Consider the following 18,104-nt stretch of genomic DNA (forward strand, 5'->3'; position numbering starts at 1 on the left):
GCACATCGTCATGATCACATTCATTCATCCAGTATTCGCAAACAAAATCAAGTCATTCATCCCATATTATGCATAACACAAAATATACTATTTGTTGGAAAGGATTCCAAGGTAAACCCACTCACCATATTGGGCAATCAATGGATTACCCCACCGAAGATCCTGGGTTTTCCAATAAGCACATCACCATATGGAAAACAAATAGGGTCATCAAAACATGTCTTTACTCTTGTATAAACCCAAGGTCATACCCCCAGTAGATCCCACTCATCATAACATCTCATTTCCCACAAAATAGGGGTATATCGGACTCACCAGTAGGTACTGGGGTTCCCTACCAGACTCGCTGGTATCCAATCTACCAGCATTCTCTATTCCAAAAATTTTAAGCATTTTACTATCAGACTCGCTGGAAGGTTCTATCAGAGATCTGGCAAGTGCACAGAACTTGCTCGAGCTTCAGATTTTGGGGTTTTTCGCAAGGGGTTTTCAATCCCAACCTCTACACCTGGTTTCCCAACACTTCTTAAGGCCAAACACCTCACAGTGGCTAGGTTTATGATGTGGATTAAGTCGTGACAACTCCCATCCATATACCATTTCCAGTTCTCCCCATTCTAGGGTTTTTCAACTTCATTCAAAGCTTGAATCCACTATCCCTCCGCATTTCTTTTAAAATCGGTTCCATACACACGTGCATTGGGTCTTAAAACACCCTTTGCAACTATTAAACTTAAGCCCCTCCTTGTACAAACAAAACCAAATGAAAAATGAGGTATTTACTTTGCGGGAGACTTAGAAACTCCAAGTCGGTGAGGATCGGCAAGTCTCCCACCCATTTCCTAGGTCACGTGAGCTCCGCCGCTTTCCAATGCCGCCCATTCCGGTTCTTTTCTAGGTAGAACTCCCCAGCTTGGTCAGTGGAGGCCTTCCTCCCCCCTTATCTTCTCCTTTTCTTTCTCTCCTCTCTCATTCTTTCTATTTTGTTTTCTTTTGGTGTAGTAAATAGTGTTCACTGGCTAAGCCTTGTAGCCTTATATAGGCTAGCCCTTGGACCTAGTTGGTCCAGCCATGGGTCTAACCTATAGTTCAAGTGAACCCAGTTGAACCAAGAAATAAATTCTCATATGGTATACGATCAATATAGTCAGTCCATTGTTCATCTAATATTCATTTAGGCTATGTTTGAGTTAAAATAATACCGCAAGCGTACGGGTCAATCATAGCTACGGGTCGAACACGAGGAGATATACGCCACTCTATTTAACTAACTTAAAAGTAATGCAAAGTGAACCAAATTAAAGTGTTAAATTAAACTAATAAAAATTAATGCAACCTAACTCATAAGCATCTAACAAAATTAAGGGATTAAATTGGCGTCCTAACACATTAGCATCTAACCTATCAAACTAATGCAAATTGAAAGGAATAAAAATGCAGCCACACATAATAACCACATAAAAAGGAATAAGGGAATAAAAGTGCATCCACAAACCACAACCATATAAAAAAAATAAAAGAAATAGAGGAAGAAGAAGAAGAAGATAGAGAGAGATAGAGGAGAGGGAGAATGAGATTAAGGGTTTAGATAATGAAAACCTGGATGTGCTTGAACCGGACTGAAATTGCTTCCTCTTCTAAATCTCCAAGTCTTGTCATCAACTTAGAAACTTAGACTAGAAAGCTTGAAACTAAACTAGAATTATTACCACCATATTGAAGACATAAAATTAAAGCATGAATCAAAAGCATCACAACCATGAAATTGAAAGCATGAAATCAAACTAGAACTTAGAAAGCCAAAAACTAGAAGAAGAGAAGAAGAAATTTTACTAATTAATTGAACTAAAAACTACACTAAAAACTAAATTAAAATTGAACTAGAAACTAACTAAAAATTGAACTAAAAACTAACTTATTACAATCCAAAGGGCAAGGGGTATTTATAGGGGGAAGGGAGAAGAGAGAAGAGGGAAGTGGTAGGAGAAATATTCCCTAAGAAAAGAGAATATTCTTTTCTCTTTCCTCCTTTGCATTGCCTTGAATCCCAAGAAAAAAGAAAAAAAAATAGAAAGAGGGAGAGAAAAGAATCCTAGATACATAAACCTTCTATTTATTAAAAAGTAACTTTATAATTCTAACTTGTGCTTCCTTTTCTTTGTAGGTATCTTCTCCAAGCAATGAGATCAAGGCATCTTTGACTTTTCAACCTTCCATAGATGAGAGAATATTTTTCAAAAGAAATCTATCCCAAGTAGAATTCCAAAAGTGCCCATGAAAAGTTGGAGGAGAGAGAGAGCAAGGGTGATGACTAGGATTCCACTCACAATTAATGATATGTCAAATCTGTCCTTCAAAAAACATGGAGCATGGGATGCTTAGATGGGCCTCACTGTTGTATTCCTTACGAAAAATCACCCAAAATAGACTCAAATTTCGTCCAATTTGGAGTTCGGGAGCCCAAGATATCTCAAGTTGAAGTTGGACTGCTCCAGAGCCTTCCAAATGGAATCTTTCGGCTGACAGAAAGATAACTTCTGATAATTGCGCTAAGGCTCCTGAAATCCGAACTTCTGCTTTACTTTATCTCCGACTGACTGTTAATAATTACAAATAAACTCCTGTCCACGGAAACGGCCGTAACTTCTTCCTTTCAACTCGGAATCAAGTGCCGTTTGAACCATTGCGAAGCTGACTCGATGGGCTACGCATCCAAACTATTAGCACCTCAAAATTATGCTAAGGGGCCCACTGTAATCACATTCAAATTAGATTGATTGGTGTGATTCTTTCAGTGCTCAATCCAAACTTTATTTTCTCGACTCCTGGGCGCTTCCGGTTATTCTTAGCATCTTTTGCTCAATTTTCACAAGAATTCTCCTAAAACTTGAAAAGCACAAGAAAGCACCAAAGTAACTCTGTCCAATGTGGTAAAATGTATGCTTTATGCCCTAAGATTTCACACATAAATGTGCTCATCAGGCTACGTTTGGTAACGGTCTCAAGAACGTTCTTTGGAGTTTTTTCGTTCTTGGAGAACAAAAAACAGAAAATCATGTTTGGAAAATCAGTTCGTTCTTTTGGTCTTTTAGAACGAACCGGATGGATTTTTGGTCTCAAGAACCCATTTTACAGACCGTCTCAGACATGTTTTTTCATTCTAAAGACCAACTTAAACTCACAAAAGAACTTCACTCAATCGAAAAAACCTGATATCAGCTCAACAAGAACCACGAGAAAAGAAGCTTTCGAAGCTCAAGAGCTTCTGGTGAGTTTCATCCCTCCTCAAATCTCTCTCTTTCTGTCTCTCTCTCTCTCTCGCTCTCTGTTTCTAGCGAGTAAGAGCGTTCGGTTGTTGGAAGTTTTGATCTGACCTAGGTTAATCCTTATCCCATTTTGTCTTAGAAACTAGATCATAATCACCCTACAAGAAGAGTGTCTGGTGTTAGGTCGAAGAAAACTTATCCAAAGGTATTGATTTGCAAAGTTCTTGAGTAATTTAGGGCTTTTGTGATTATATGGAATTGAGTGGGATCTTGATGAAATTTGTTAGGGCTTTTGAATTGAAATAGATAACTTCATCTTCAATGTAATGTTCATGATCTTTTGTTATCTGTGTAGTCTCTCTGAATTTGAATGTATGATTGTTTGATTTGGTTGAGGCCAAGTTAAGATCAACTACTTTTGTGCATAATGAAATAGTGAATTTTGTTGGTGGTTGTGTACCTCTTGATTTTTTGAAACTGATATTGTTCAATAAATGGATTTATATAAGGCCAAATATTGAATTTTTGTTGGTCAGAATGTATCTTTTCCTTTCCTCTTCTTTTTCTTATTCTTTTTGTCCCAGCTTCAGAACCAATGTACTGGCTGAAGAATTTCATGTTCCAGTTGTTCTCTTAAATATTCTTTGAATTCTTCAAGGTCACCCTATCCTTTTGCCTTCTCTCTCTCCCATTACAATGGGAAGCTAATATGTTTTTCCTGTGTTATTATTTCTGTTTTTTTTTTTTTTCTTTCTTTCTATTTTTTGGATTTGAAAATTTTCTTTGTATTGCTTCTTGCAGATCATTTGCTCTTTTATGTCCTATTTCCCATCTTATTGCATACTTTTTTTTGCTGAGTTTTGCTTGTAACTTATGAAATTTTTATGAAACTCACCACCAGATAGGTATGGTAGTTGTTCATGTGTCCATGGTAAAGGCAATATATACAACAGCTATGAAATTGCAGTGCTTGATTTGGAAGGAAAATGCAACACCCTTTTTAGTGAATCAACCATTTTTATGTTGGATTTGTGTGTCCATCAAATCCGGTTCGGTCTGGTTTACTTTGTATTGAACCTTTTATACATTTTGGTTTAATATTATCACATGCGATATAAACTTTTTGAGCATTATATGTTCGTAAGTTTTACTTAAAATGGTAGTCACGACTAGGGTTTGGGCTGGGCACCCTTATCATATGGTCATTGCATTGGGTATGCCTAGATATGTTGATGTCGGGGTAGGAATGCGAGTGCACATTATCATGTGTATTGGCAAAGAATCTACTTTGTCAATTTCCTCATGTATTCCTGCCAGATGTAGGATGGGACAGACATGTGTCACTGTGACCCTGTAGCTGAAAGGACCTCGTCACTGCAAAATGTGACTGCATTCTTTGGATCATCAATGACTAAGATTCAAGGGAATCACAACCGGTGTTCTGGGAATGCGTGAACATTTCGTGAGTGAGAGAGTTGCTCAACATGGTCACCACTGCCTGATTGGGGAACATCAAGATAAAGATTGTTTGTGGATGGTCGGATCAGAATCTGGATCCAGTGTTGTTTTAGAAATGGTATTTGCAAAACCTATTTTACATAAAATGGTAGATTATATGTAGTTTTGGTTTAAAATATTTTATCTTATTTTACGGGATCTGATCATGTACACAGACGCTCTCATATGGACATGTTCTATGGAATGGGGTTTGGCATACATGTGTACATGCCCTAGATTCCATAATGATGATGTAGATTAGTGGTGGGTTGGTACATAATAATTTATTATTATGTGAGGATATAATTGGAATTTGCTAATTAATTAATTAATTATTTAATTAAGTAGATGTGGTGCTAATTATTATTTATCTATTAAATATAAAAGAAATAATTAATTAAACATTCCCTGTTAGATTATGCTTTTTCACCAATTAGAAGCCCATCAGGTTTAAACAAGTTGAAGTCAATAAGGAGAGAGAGTGTCAAACTCTCACTGGAATTTCAAAAATAGGTTTTTGGAAACCCACATTATAAAAACACACCAAAAGGGGGGGGGCTCCCAAGGCTTGGATGTTTCTGGCTCCCTCCCCCTTTGGATGGTTTTGGCTCCTTCTCTCTCTCTCTTTATCTCTTCTCTTTCCTTCTACTTTCTCTCTAGCTTTTGAGAGTTAGGTTTTAGAAACCCAGATCTGTGCTTGAAGATTTGAAGAAGAAGATCTTGGATTGACTTGAAAAACCTTGGTTGCACCATTGGAGGTTCAAGTCTGTTTACCTGGTGTGTTCATTGGAGGAAGAACCACTATCTATTGGAGGAGCAACACTTGAGGCTCAACAGGTTAGCAAGTTCCTCTTAATTCCTCCAGTTTTTAATTATATGATGATCATGGGATGTGAAAGAAACCCGAATCGATCTCTTTTCGCTGCGCATTCGGGTATGGGATGGATCCCTCTTTCCATGGGATGGAAAAGAGATGAGTTTTCTCTCTTTTATGGATCTCATAATTTTATGGGACTAGAAAGAGAAGGATTGGGTATTGATTTTTCATACCAAACCCTAATCGGGTCACAGTAGGGTTCCCATGGGCGACCATGGACAACCCTAAAATTTAAATAGGGCACCCATGGGCGACCATGGGATAACCCAAATTCTAATTCTTGTGAACCCAAGATAATTTTTCTTTTTGGTTTCCTAGGGGAACCATGGAGATGATCCTATTGACTGCAATTTGACGAACAGTGTGGTATCAGAGCCACTTTTCTCACCTATGAATATCACATAATTAAATTTTTGATGTAATTATTGCGTATGGGATGTAACTTTTTTTTATTTAAATATTTATGGTAGAATATGGTTATGGATGATTACACATGGGTTGCTAATATGGTTGTAACAACCTTCCCATATGGCACATGGGTAGTTACAAGGTAGGTATTCATGTAACAACCTTGCCATGTGCACATGGGTGGTTATGGTTGTTGTAACAACCTTGCCCATGTAAGATGATAAATATTCTTTTTATTAGTTAATTTTTATTTCATTATAGGGTGTAAAAACCCAATATTCCAGAATTTAAAGAAAAAAAGGAATGTACCCTATTGTCCCTGCACACACCCTGCTGCCTCTAAGCGCCCACGGCCTGCGTATGGCACGTACGACGTGCAACTGTAGCAGGGCCGTGGCCTGCACCTTGTGTTCAAGTAGTGTGTGGCTACGGTAGGGCCGCAGCCTGCACCACGCGCGCGTGCGGTTTGCCCTGTGCAGGCTACGGGTGCCCTGGATTGCTGCCCATGGTGCACGGGTGTGTGCATTCAGCCCAATGATTTTTGGCAGTTGATTTTTCCCTCAAGAAAAATAAAATTAAAAAAAATAAAATTTATTTTTGTTAATTTTGTTTTGTTGTTGGAGGAAAAAGATGGGAGAAGGGATTCTTATCTTCACCCACTTGAAATTAAATTAATTTTTAACTGTGGGCTTGGATACATGTTGTCACATTAGATGTGACAGTTTAATTTTGGAATGATCCATGTGATTGAGGGCCCATACAAGATGTTACATTGTCTATGTGATTATGGGATTGGCTTTCTAATAAAAATGGATGGCGTATTTATGCACGTGATGCGTTGATTTATTTATGAGACTATAACGCCCCCAAATCCGCTCAGGAGTTTAGGTCATTAACGGTCCACAAGATCGATGGTCTTATCGAAAAGGGAGCGGAGTGTGAACCAAATTAAACCATAATAGCCTCAAATTACAGTAGAAGCGTATCTAATCATAACCATTCAAATAAATACAGCGGAAGTCTTTAAAAAAAATCCAACAACATCTACCTTGTTCCAATCATCCTCAAAATCTTAAACATGATATCTATTACAACCCTCCATAAAGTCACAAATTAAAATCTTTCATTTTTGTTTAAACTCCAAAAAAATTTAAATCTGAGCTATAGTGTCTTCTAACAACAAAGATAGTAAGGTCCATCATTATCATCACGTGGCTCCTCCTCTTCAGTCGCCCATCCACCAAGTGCGGTTTCAGGTTCTATGGGCTCATTATCTGAAATTTTGTAAGGGCTAAGCTTTCGGAAAAAAGCTTAACAAGTACACAACATAATAACCATTCGAGTATTCTAAATTAGAGACACAAATTAAGGAATAGAAACAGTCAAGATTAGATGGAAATTATGGTAATAACGTAGTAGAAGATCATAAACAAAGATGAGGTAATGCTATGCTCATGCTATAAAATAATTTGCTCTTTAATATTTCCAAATAAATTCTTGGCGAAAATAAAATATGGCCCCGTAACACAATAAAGCCCGTAACTTGATACAACCTTTAACCATTTCCAGGTTTCACCAATGCCAACTCTTATGGGTACCAATATATATCCTTCAGGATCATGACATAGTGCCCCATTAGCGTGGTACGACTTGTAACGTAATACAACCTTAAACAATATGTCTTACCATTAGGTGTAAATCAATAATTTTCTTTTTTTTAATCCAAATGTAGGAGAACATAATCCCCAACTCACAAAATAACATGCAATGTAATTTCATAAAATTCTCCCTTTAAACACATGAATGAAAATAAATCACAATACTAATATTGCTATAGGAATTTAATTCATGACATGTGATATCCACCATATAAAATCACTATGGTAAATAACCAAAAGATAGGCTCACCAAATCAACCGAATTACAATTAGAATAGATCATAGGTTGGCTTAAGATATATCCACATACAATCATAAGATCAGTATTTTGATAGGAATAGATGATTATAGACCAAATTAAATAGACATAATTTCATTGGAGGTCAAATCAAATAGAGCATAGATCATTGGAAAATAAATCAAATAGAGGATAGATCATTGGAGAATAAATCAAATAGAAGATCGAAGAGGAATGAAGAATTCATACATGGAATCATAAAGTGAACTTACAAGTTTGTCAAATTAATCAATGTGTACTTCTCCTAAAATTTGAAAATTTCAAAATTCCTTACTCAACTTCAACTCAACTTTTGGTCCACTTAGAGGCGGAATTGGAAGATGTCTATTTCTGTAAATTTTATAGATTTTGGTGTCTTTTGACTAACAAAGTTAGAATCAATTGATTTCAATCCATATTAAGTGAGTTAAGGTCTTCACAATTAGGTAAAGGTCAAATCTGTATGGGATAGAATCAACTCACAATTTGCTTGAAAAATCAGATTTCCTAACAAAGCTTTGAAGGTGCTCTAATAGAAGATGATGGGCATGCTACATCTACAGGTCCAGCAATGGAGGCGAGGTAATAATGTTGACATTTTCTCTTCCTCTTCTCTTTTTCTTCTTTTCTTCTTTTTTTCTTCTCTTTTCCTTCCTTTCTCATTTCTTTCTCTTCCACGATTTCTCTTGTCAAGCCTGCCCCTAACCGGCTGGAAAATTTTAAAAGAAGGACAGGGACCTCTGGCCAGACATCCAAACACCTTGTAGAGCATCACTCCAGTAGTTGAACCTCCAAGGATGTCCTCTTACATACCTGCCAGAAGATGGATTGCAGCCCCATGCAGTTGCACTGGCCACAGCATAATGTACTACATAAACCCCCAGGTATTTTCTCTCTTATCCATAAATGTTAGGCCCACACCTGTAAAGATGTGTATTAAACTCTGGGTGAGGTGTTGGTGCAAAGCCCAAGCCCTGGGTCAAGCCCCTGTGCAAGCACAGAGCCTTTACAGCTTTGCTGTATTCTCTGGGTGATGCATTGGGCGCCCAATCGCCCAATGAATCGCCCAGAGTGGCTGAATGGTGTATTTTGGACTCCAGACATGTGGGGACCATCCATACAGACCATTGACACCCTCTAGGGGTAGATGGGAATTTTAGGAACCAATACCTACCCTTGGACCCCTGTGGACCCCACCTGAGTTGCCAGAATGGCTCAGAATCAGTTTAAAAACGCATTCTTGAAATAGGGGGTTGGCAGCCAAATAGGCCTTAAATAAGGCTGGCCTATAAATAGGCAGGCCCAACCCAAAATTAAAACCTTTACACTATTTAAATCGTGGAGGGAGAGAAAGGAGAGGAAAAAGAGAAGGAAAAAAGAGAGAAGGAGAAGAAGAGGAAGGAAGGAGGGAGATCACTCCTTGCAGCCGGCCTTTGTTCTTGCAGCCCAGATCAACCTCAGGTATATATTTTTATCTCCTTATGCTGTTGTTCCCTATATTCTCTTATGGATCTCTGCTCTGTGGGGGTGAATCTGGCTAAGGAAAGCCCAGAACACCTGGGGGCTGCCTTGTGTTGCCTCAGATCTAACATGCAAACCTGTTGCTTGTAAGATCTGAGCATATTTTGTATGATATACTTGCTGTTTTACATCTGAGACTGAGATCAGTCTCTGTGCCAGACTGCACTACCCAGTTGCACCCAGAACAGGCAATCTAGGCTTGGATATGAGCATATAAGCTGCTCCTTGTCTAGCTCTGTGTAGGAACAACTTCCTACTATGATATTACACGTGGAACCATCCTTGCATGCATCCCAAACCGTGGCCTTGAGCTAGAACATAGCTGGGCTGCTGTTCTATGAGATGTTTGGATAGCTCCTGGCTTCTAAACGGAGGAACCAAGCTATGATCCATGAGGACCATTGGATTCCACTCCTCATGGGGTCCCTAACCACCCTACATGCATTTAGGATCGACCCCAGCACTGCCCCTGTAGAAAAATCCAAGAAAAAGATCCTATTCACGCCTCAAACAGGCTCTGGGCGATGCACTGCCAATCGCCCAGAGATGGAAAATGGGCTGTACTGCTGTCCTGTCTCTGTGGCCCTTCACCAGTGGGCCATACACAGTGTGAGGAGATGGTAAATGACCAAAATACCCCCCTTCACATCTGTTCAATGGTATCCATACCTTGGGTACCCAAGTGGGCCTCACAGGGCTTGGTAACCATGCCAAGGATGGTCCAACAAAGTTGTTGTCCTGGGAACTATTTTGTACAACTATCAAGACCATATACAATTGATTACACTGTCATATACCAGATCTTACCCTGATCCACATCTCTGGATGATGCACCGGGACATGGACCCCAAAGCCCAGTGCAAGACCCGGAGAATTCCAAGTGATAACAAACTGAACACCGAGTTAGACCAGTGAGCCTAGACCAACACTAGGTTATCCAAAACAGATTTTAATATTAATGAACACATTTATGATTTATTAAATTAGGATTTGATCCCATGCTTGAGGTGCACAGCCAGACACCGGCCGAAACTGAACAAACAACTGAACTAGTAAGATCAGACCAAGGTGAGTGAAATGTCATCTTGTACATAAATGTAACATAATGATGAGCACATTTTTGTGTGAAATCTTAGGGTATAAAGCATGCATTTTACCACATTGTACAGAGTTACTCGGGTGCTTTTTTGTACTTTTCAGGTTTTTGGTCATTTTATGCTATTCTGGGCTATCGGGAGCTACATGTCCGAATCTACACGTAAAGTCACCATTTTTCTTTCCATGACTGTAAAGAGGACTGAATTTTTTGCAAGATGGACGTGACAGAATGCAAGTACGCATTCGTTGAGGCCACCATGCAAGCGATTATTCTTTTCAGGCTAAGAAAAAATAATGGGTCAAAAATGAGCTGGAATGCAAGCCCAAGCCTGTCTGCCACTTCCTAAGGGTATTTCTGACATCAAAGAAGGTACTTCTAGTCAAGGGTTGAGATCTACTACAAGTACAAGACCCTTTCTGTGATTTTCAAATCTTGAAGAGAGAGAAGAGTTGCCATCCACACATGGGGGGACCACTCTCCACGTTTTTGGGACACACATGCCACTCTCCCCGATTTTTAGGGTGCACCAAGTCTCCACGAATTTTAAAGGACAACATGGGGATTTAATTAATTTTGGAATGGAATCCTAGTCATTACTCTCTCCCTCCTCCAAATTTTTAAGGGTATTATAGGAATTTGACTATGGATGGATATCTTGTGGAGAATATTCTCTTATCCTTGGAAGGTTGAAAAGTCAAAGATTGGAGATGCCTTGATCACATTACTTGGAGAAGACTCCTGCAAGGAAAAGGAAGCACAAAAATTAAATTGGAAAGTCTACTCTTTAGAAAATAGCAGGTCTATTTTGTTTAGCCTTGTATATTCCCTACTTTCTATTTTTTTATTTTCCTTGGGATTCAAGCAAATTGTAAAGGAAAGAGAGATGAGGGAATCAAATTTTGGGAGGATTCTCTCCACCCTCCACGTTTTTTAGAGGGAGAGAACCTCCCAAAACCGTTGAGCTTCCCCCCCTCTTCTCTCTTCTTTTCTCCTTCTCCTATAAATACCTAAGGGGGTTGGGGGTTGTAAGTTGTTCAAGTTAAATGCTTAATGAAATTTCTTCTTCTTCTTCCTCTAATTTTTGGTTTTTTAGTTTCTAGTTTGATTTTATAAGTTTGATTCCATGGTTGTAATAATGCAAGTTTTAATTGAATTATTGTCTTCAATATGGTTGTAATCTCTTAATCTCTAGTTTTAACTTTTATTTTAAGCTTTCTAGTCTCGGTTTCTAATTCTTGTGAGAAGACTTAGAGATTTGGAAGAGGAAGACATGCAAGGTTCATTCAAGTGTTCCAAGCTTCATCAACTACATCCATCCAATGCCTAATCAATTCATGTAATTACAAGTTTGGTAGAAGGGAGTATTGATTCAAAGATCTTTTTTTCTTTCTCTTATTCTTAGTCTCTTATTTCTTCCATCGTTTTTATTTTATTTTTACTCTCATCCCCTCTAATTCCTCCATTCTAGTAGGATTTTATTTTTCCACTCTTTTTATTTTATTCTCATTCTCTACCTCTCTAATTCTTCCATACTTTTGGAATTTTATTTTTTTTATTTACTATCATCATCATGCATCATGCATTATGTTAAGCTCTTAATTTAATTATTTTTATTTTATTTTTCAGATTTGGTAGGAGCATTCAAGTGTGGTAGAGAAAGCCAATCAACTTCAGTCTGGTTCAAGTAACTTCGGGTTTTACTTCTTTGACCCCTTGGATTTATTTTTCCTTTGTTTGTATGTGGTTGTGGTGTGTGGCTGTGGTGATTTAATCCTTCAAATCAGCGTTAGTTTTGATAGGTTAGATGATGAATGGTTAGGACGTCAATTCAATTCGTTAGATGCATAATTCATTAGATGGATGTGTGTTAGGATTCGATTCGGTAGATGCTTGTGAGTTAGGATTCGTTAATTTAATTATCGTTAGTTTAATCCAACACCTTAATTAATTTGGTTCACTTTGCATTGCCTTTAAGTGAGTAAGATAGAGTGGCATACATCTCCTTGTGTTCGACCCGTAGCTACGATTGACCCGTACGCTTGCGATATTATTTAAACTCAAACAAGTTTTTGGCGCCGTTGCCGGGGAGATATTTGTCCACTTTGTTTTCTTATTTTTAAGTAATTCAGAGTGCTTTAGTTTCTTTTCTTTTTCATTTTCTTCTAAAAAAAAAAAAAAAAAAACCTCATCTTGTTTCTCTTCTGTTTCAAAGACTATGTGCTCAATCTAAAATTTTTCATATGCCCAAACCCAGCCAATCTTGGTGTCCCTGGGATTTAGTTACCTATGACGCTGCCCCTTGATTCGTTTGGGTGGATTGGCATGTGACTTATCTTTGGAGGTGACCAACTTTGATAACAGGAAAGCAACAACGTGAGTGCTTTTGTTAGTGATTTTTTTTCCTAGTCCTTTTATTTTTCTCTCTTTAAATCTAAAAAAAAAAAAGGGGAGACTTCTTATCTGTATAGGTGGCTACAGTGTGGACCCATGATTCAACCAACCGTCTTATTAGAATACCACCTTCTCTACCACCTTTTACCATGGTTGACCAATCTCCACCCAAGACTCTTAAGGATAGGTTTTACCCTACCAGGATTGCACAACCTTCCTGCATCAGTCTACCAATTGCTATAGGAAACAATTATGAACTCAAGACCAACTTCATTAGTATGCTGCCCCATTTCCATGGGATGACCAATGAAGATGCCTATCTCTTCCTTAGGGAATTTGAGGAAGTTTGTGATCTGATTAAGGTCCAAAATTTATCTGATGATGCAGTTAGGCTTCGGTTTATAACATTTGTCCTAAAGGACCATGCCAAGAAGTGGCTCTATAGACTGCTGACTAATTCCATTACTACATGAGATCAGTTTACAATTGTCTTCTTGAGAAAATTTTTCGCTCTTCACAAGACCAATAAACTCAAGAGTGACATACTTCAATTTAGGCAGAAACCCCATGAGTCCTTCTCTAGATTCATGGAAAGATTCAAGGACCTCCTGTTAGAATGCCCTCACCACGGTATTGACTTGTGGCAAATCTGCCAAATCATTTATGAGGGCATAGACTTTCAGACCAAGCAACTTTTAGAGTCTATATGTCCTACCGGCTTTACCTCTTTTATTGATGAGAATGAGGCCTGGACATTTTTGACCAACTTGACTGATAAGACTAGGGAGTGGGAATCCACCCAAGAGGCTGAAAGGACCACTAAGGGTTACCTCATTGAGGGTGTACCAGCCAAGGAAGCCAAACTGGATAGCCTCATCAAAAGGTTGGAATCCATAGTTCCTAAAGAGCCTATATCGGTTAACTAGGTCAACCATGTATCAATATGCAGTTGGTGCCATACACCTGGACATCTTTTGGAGGAATGCCTCAACACCTTTGTGGGTAATTCCAACACTGAGAATGTAAGTACTCTCTACCAAAATAATCCATATAGCAACACTTACAATCCATGATGGAGAAATCACCCTAATTTCTTCTGAAATCAAGGGAACCAAGCAGGCTCATCCAACTTTCACCATCAAGGCTAGCTTGGTCTCCAAAGGCCTAACTATGCACCATAAAACCCAGGTATGTCTTCTCACCCCTTTCCCCCTCATCCTCATTTAGGACCTCCAATGAAGTTTGCTAGGCCACCTCTCCTTGCACCTTATCAATAACCCCCAGGGTTTACCAATACAGGAGAGGCAACAAGAATAAGTGAGCTGGAGAAAAGTATGTCCCTTCTCATGACAAGCCATAATAATATGGAGAAGCAATTCACCCAGCTTGTCACAATCATGCATGAGAGGGAAAAAGAGAAATTACCTAGCCAACCTGAGCCGAATCCTAGACATCAGACTCGAATTCAGGAAGGTACCCAAGCTCCTCTGCTCAATGTTGCACAAGGTCATCAGCAGCAAGGGCCCTCCAATCAGATTAATGCAATATATGCTTTACAGAGTGGCCGTGAGTATCAACAGGTTAATACTCCCTAGTCTTTACCATCTCATACTCCTATTGACTCTCCCCCTTCTGAAGAGGCCATTGAAGTGCCTACTGTTCCTGGTTCGTCTGATGAACCTGAAGAGATCCCAGATGATTTGGTTAAGAAAACCAAAGATGATTTTGTTAAGAAAGTAAAAGAGACCACCTCTGAAAGAGTTTATACCCCACCTGTTGGTTAGCAAGAAGTCTCCTTCTGTGGAGAAAATTTTGGATGTTTTTAAACAGGTTCAGGTGAATATCCCTTTGTTGGATGCTATTGCCCAGATCCCCGCTTATGCTAAAGTCCTCAAAGACTTATGCACCCAAAAGCGGACCACTAATGTGCCCAAAAAGGCATTCTTGGCTGCTAACATTAATTCTCTCATCTCACAGCTAGTAGCAGCCAAGCATAAGGATCCTGGAAGCCCCACCATCTCTTGCACTATAGGCAATACCACTATTGATCATGCCTTATTGGACCTTGGTGCAAGTGTGAACCTCTTACCCTTTCATGTCTACCAACAACTGGGATTAGGAGAACTGAAACCGACCAAAATTACTCTTCAACTTGCAGATCTGTCGGTTAAAGTTCCTAAGGGAATGATTGAGGATATCCAATTGAAGGATGGGAATTTATTTTTCCTGTGGATTTTATTATTTTAGATACCCAACCTACTGCCAACTTCAAGGACCAAATCCCTATCACTTGGGTAGGCCATTCCTAGCTACCAGTAATGCTTTAATCAATTGCAGGAATGGTCTCATGAAATTTATCTTTTGGCAATACTTCTATTGACTTCAATGTGTTTAGGTTGGGCAAGCAACCTGATATGGATGAAGAGGTGCATATGCTTCAAGGATTTTTCGATGATATTGATACATTCTTTGAGATTGATTTTGATTCGGGATTCAAGAATGTATGCAAGAATTGGAGGTTGTTGATGATACCCCTTATCTGAGGTCTGGAGTATCCAACCACCTTTGGAGCCCTTTGGACCCCTATTCACCTCCATTCCCAAACCCTCTATTATTGAGCCCCCCACGTTAGAGTTGAAGGCATTGCCCTCCAACCTCAAGTATGCCTTCCTAGGGAAAAATCACACTCTTCCTATTATTATTGCTTCTGATTTGACTTCTATTCAGGAATAAGAGTTGATTAAGCTTCTAAAGGACTATAAGGAAGCCATAGGTTGGACCATGTCTGACATTAAAAGTATTAGCCCCTCCATTGTTCAACATTATATTCATTTGATGGAGAGTTCCAAACCTTCTAGGGAACCCCAAAGGAGGGCTAATCCTATGATGAAAGAGGCAATCAAGAAAGAGATCCTAAAGTACTTGGATCATGGCATCATTTATCCTATTTTTGATAGCCAATGGGTGAGTCCTATGCAGGTTGTGCCTAAGAAAGGAGGAGTCACTGTAGTTGAGAATGCCAATAATGAATTGATTCCAACCTGTATCCAAACGGGGAGGAGAGTGTGCATTGACTACAGGAAATTGAATGCGGCAATGTGGAAGAACCACTTCCCCTTCCCTTTTATTGATCAAATGTTAGAGAGACTAGCTGGCCATGAATATTATTATTTTTTTGATGATTATGTAGGCTATAACCAAATCCCTATTGCTTTAGAGGACCAACATAAGACCACATTCACATGCCCTTATGGAACTTTTGCTTACCGGTGTATACCTTTTGGGCTTTGCAATGCCCCTGCTACATTCCAAAGATGCATGATGAGTATCTTTTTTGATATGGTAGAGCACTTCCTAGAGGTGTTTATGGATGATTTTTCTATTTATAGCTCTACCTTTTTTAATTGCTTGCATCATCTTTCTTTGGTTCTTAAATGATGCATAGAAAAGAACTTGGTCTTAAATTGGGAGAAATGCCACTTCATGGTGAAGCAAGGCATAGTTCTTGGTCACATTGTGTCCAAAGAGGAGATTAAAGTTGATAGATCTAAGGTGGACCTTATTATCAATTTACCACCACCCAAGAGTGTGAAGGACATTAAATCTTTTCTTAGCCATGTAGGTTTTTATAGAAGGTTCATCAAGGATTTTAGCCAGATAGCTAGACCTCTCACCTCTCTTTTGGCAAAGGACTGCCCATTTGATTTTTCTCCTGAGTGTCATAAGAGTTTTAAGCAATTGAAAAGAGCATTGACCTTAGCCCCCATTATACAAGCTCCAAAATGGACAGTACAATTTGTGCTTATGTGTGATGCCTCTGATTTTGCTATAAGGGTTGTTCTGGGGCAAAGAATCAGCAACTTGCCCCATGTGATTTATTATGCTAGTAGGACTCTTGATGATGCACAGCTTAATTATATAACCACTGAGAAAGAATTTTTAGTTGTTGTGTTTGCTTTAGAGAAATTTAGGCCCTACTTGGTTGGATCACATGTTATTGTTTACACTGACCATGCAGCTATCAAATATCTTGCGCAGAAGAAAGGTGCTAAGGCTCGCCTCATTAGGTGGGTCCTTTTGTTGTAAGAATTTGATCTTGAAATTAGGGATAAGAAAGGGTGTGAAAATTTAGTTACAGACCATCTATCCCAGCTACCTAATTCTTTGCTGTTGATTCTCCAGTCAACGAGAAGTTTTCTGATGAGTATCTGATGGCAGTGTCTAGTGAACCATGGTTTGCTGATATTGTCAATTATCTGGTTATGGGTGTGACACCTGCACATTGGTCCACCCAAGATAAGAATCATTTCTTTTCGAAAGTTAAATATTTCTTTTGGGACGATCCTTATCTTTTTAAGACTTATCCGGATCAGGTAATCCGGAGATGTGTTCCTGATCATGAGCAACAATCTGTCTTATCTTTTTGCCATGATCAGGCTTGTGGAGGCCACTTTGGGTCCAATAAGACGGCAGCCAAGGTTTTATAATGTGGATTTTATTGGCCCAGTCTGTTTAAAGACGTTTTTACTTATTGCAAGGCATGTTCTTCATGCCAATCTTTAGGACGTCTTTCTAAGAGGAATATGATACCCCTCAACCCAATTTTGGTGGTTGATGTGTTTGATGTTTGGGGTATTGATTTCATGGGGCCTTTCCCTAACTCTTTTGGTAACCTGTACATATTACTTGTTGTGGACTATGTGTCCAAATGGATTGAAGCTATTGCTTGTAAGACCAATGACCACAAGGTGGTTGTGAAATTTCTTAAGGAGAACATCTTCTCCCGTTTTAGTACTCCCCGGGCTATCATTAGTGATCAGGGTAAGCATTTTTGTAATTGACCTTTTGAGGCCCTCATGAGAAAATATGGTGTCATTCACAAGTTAGACACACCCTACCATCCCTAGACTAGTGGCCAGGTTGAGGGTTTAAATCGGCAGACAAAGCAAATTCTTGAGAAAACCATCAACCCGAACCACAAGGATTGGTCTAACCGATTGGTAAATGCTTTGTGGGCCTATAGGACTGCCTTCAAGATCGATCTTGGTCAATCTCCGTACCGTTTGGTGTATGGAAAGGCATGCCCCTTACCTGTAAAGATTGAGCATAA

The 18,104-nt window shown here is 39.0% G+C and overlaps 1 non-coding gene across 1 annotated transcript; it reads right to left on the reverse strand.

The window, feature by feature from the left end:
• Nucleotides 1-13,521: 13,521 nt before the first annotated feature.
• Nucleotides 13,522-13,628, reverse strand: LOC122657207. Its single transcript, XR_006332275.1, has one exon. It is a non-coding gene; the product is annotated as a small nucleolar RNA R71 (small nucleolar RNA).
• Between the last annotated feature and the right edge of the window lie 4,476 nt (nucleotides 13,629-18,104).

The sequence above is a fragment of the Telopea speciosissima genome, chromosome 3 (assembly GCF_018873765.1).
Source record: "Telopea speciosissima isolate NSW1024214 ecotype Mountain lineage chromosome 3, Tspe_v1, whole genome shotgun sequence".
Lineage (NCBI taxonomy): Eukaryota > Viridiplantae > Streptophyta > Magnoliopsida > Proteales > Proteaceae > Telopea > Telopea speciosissima.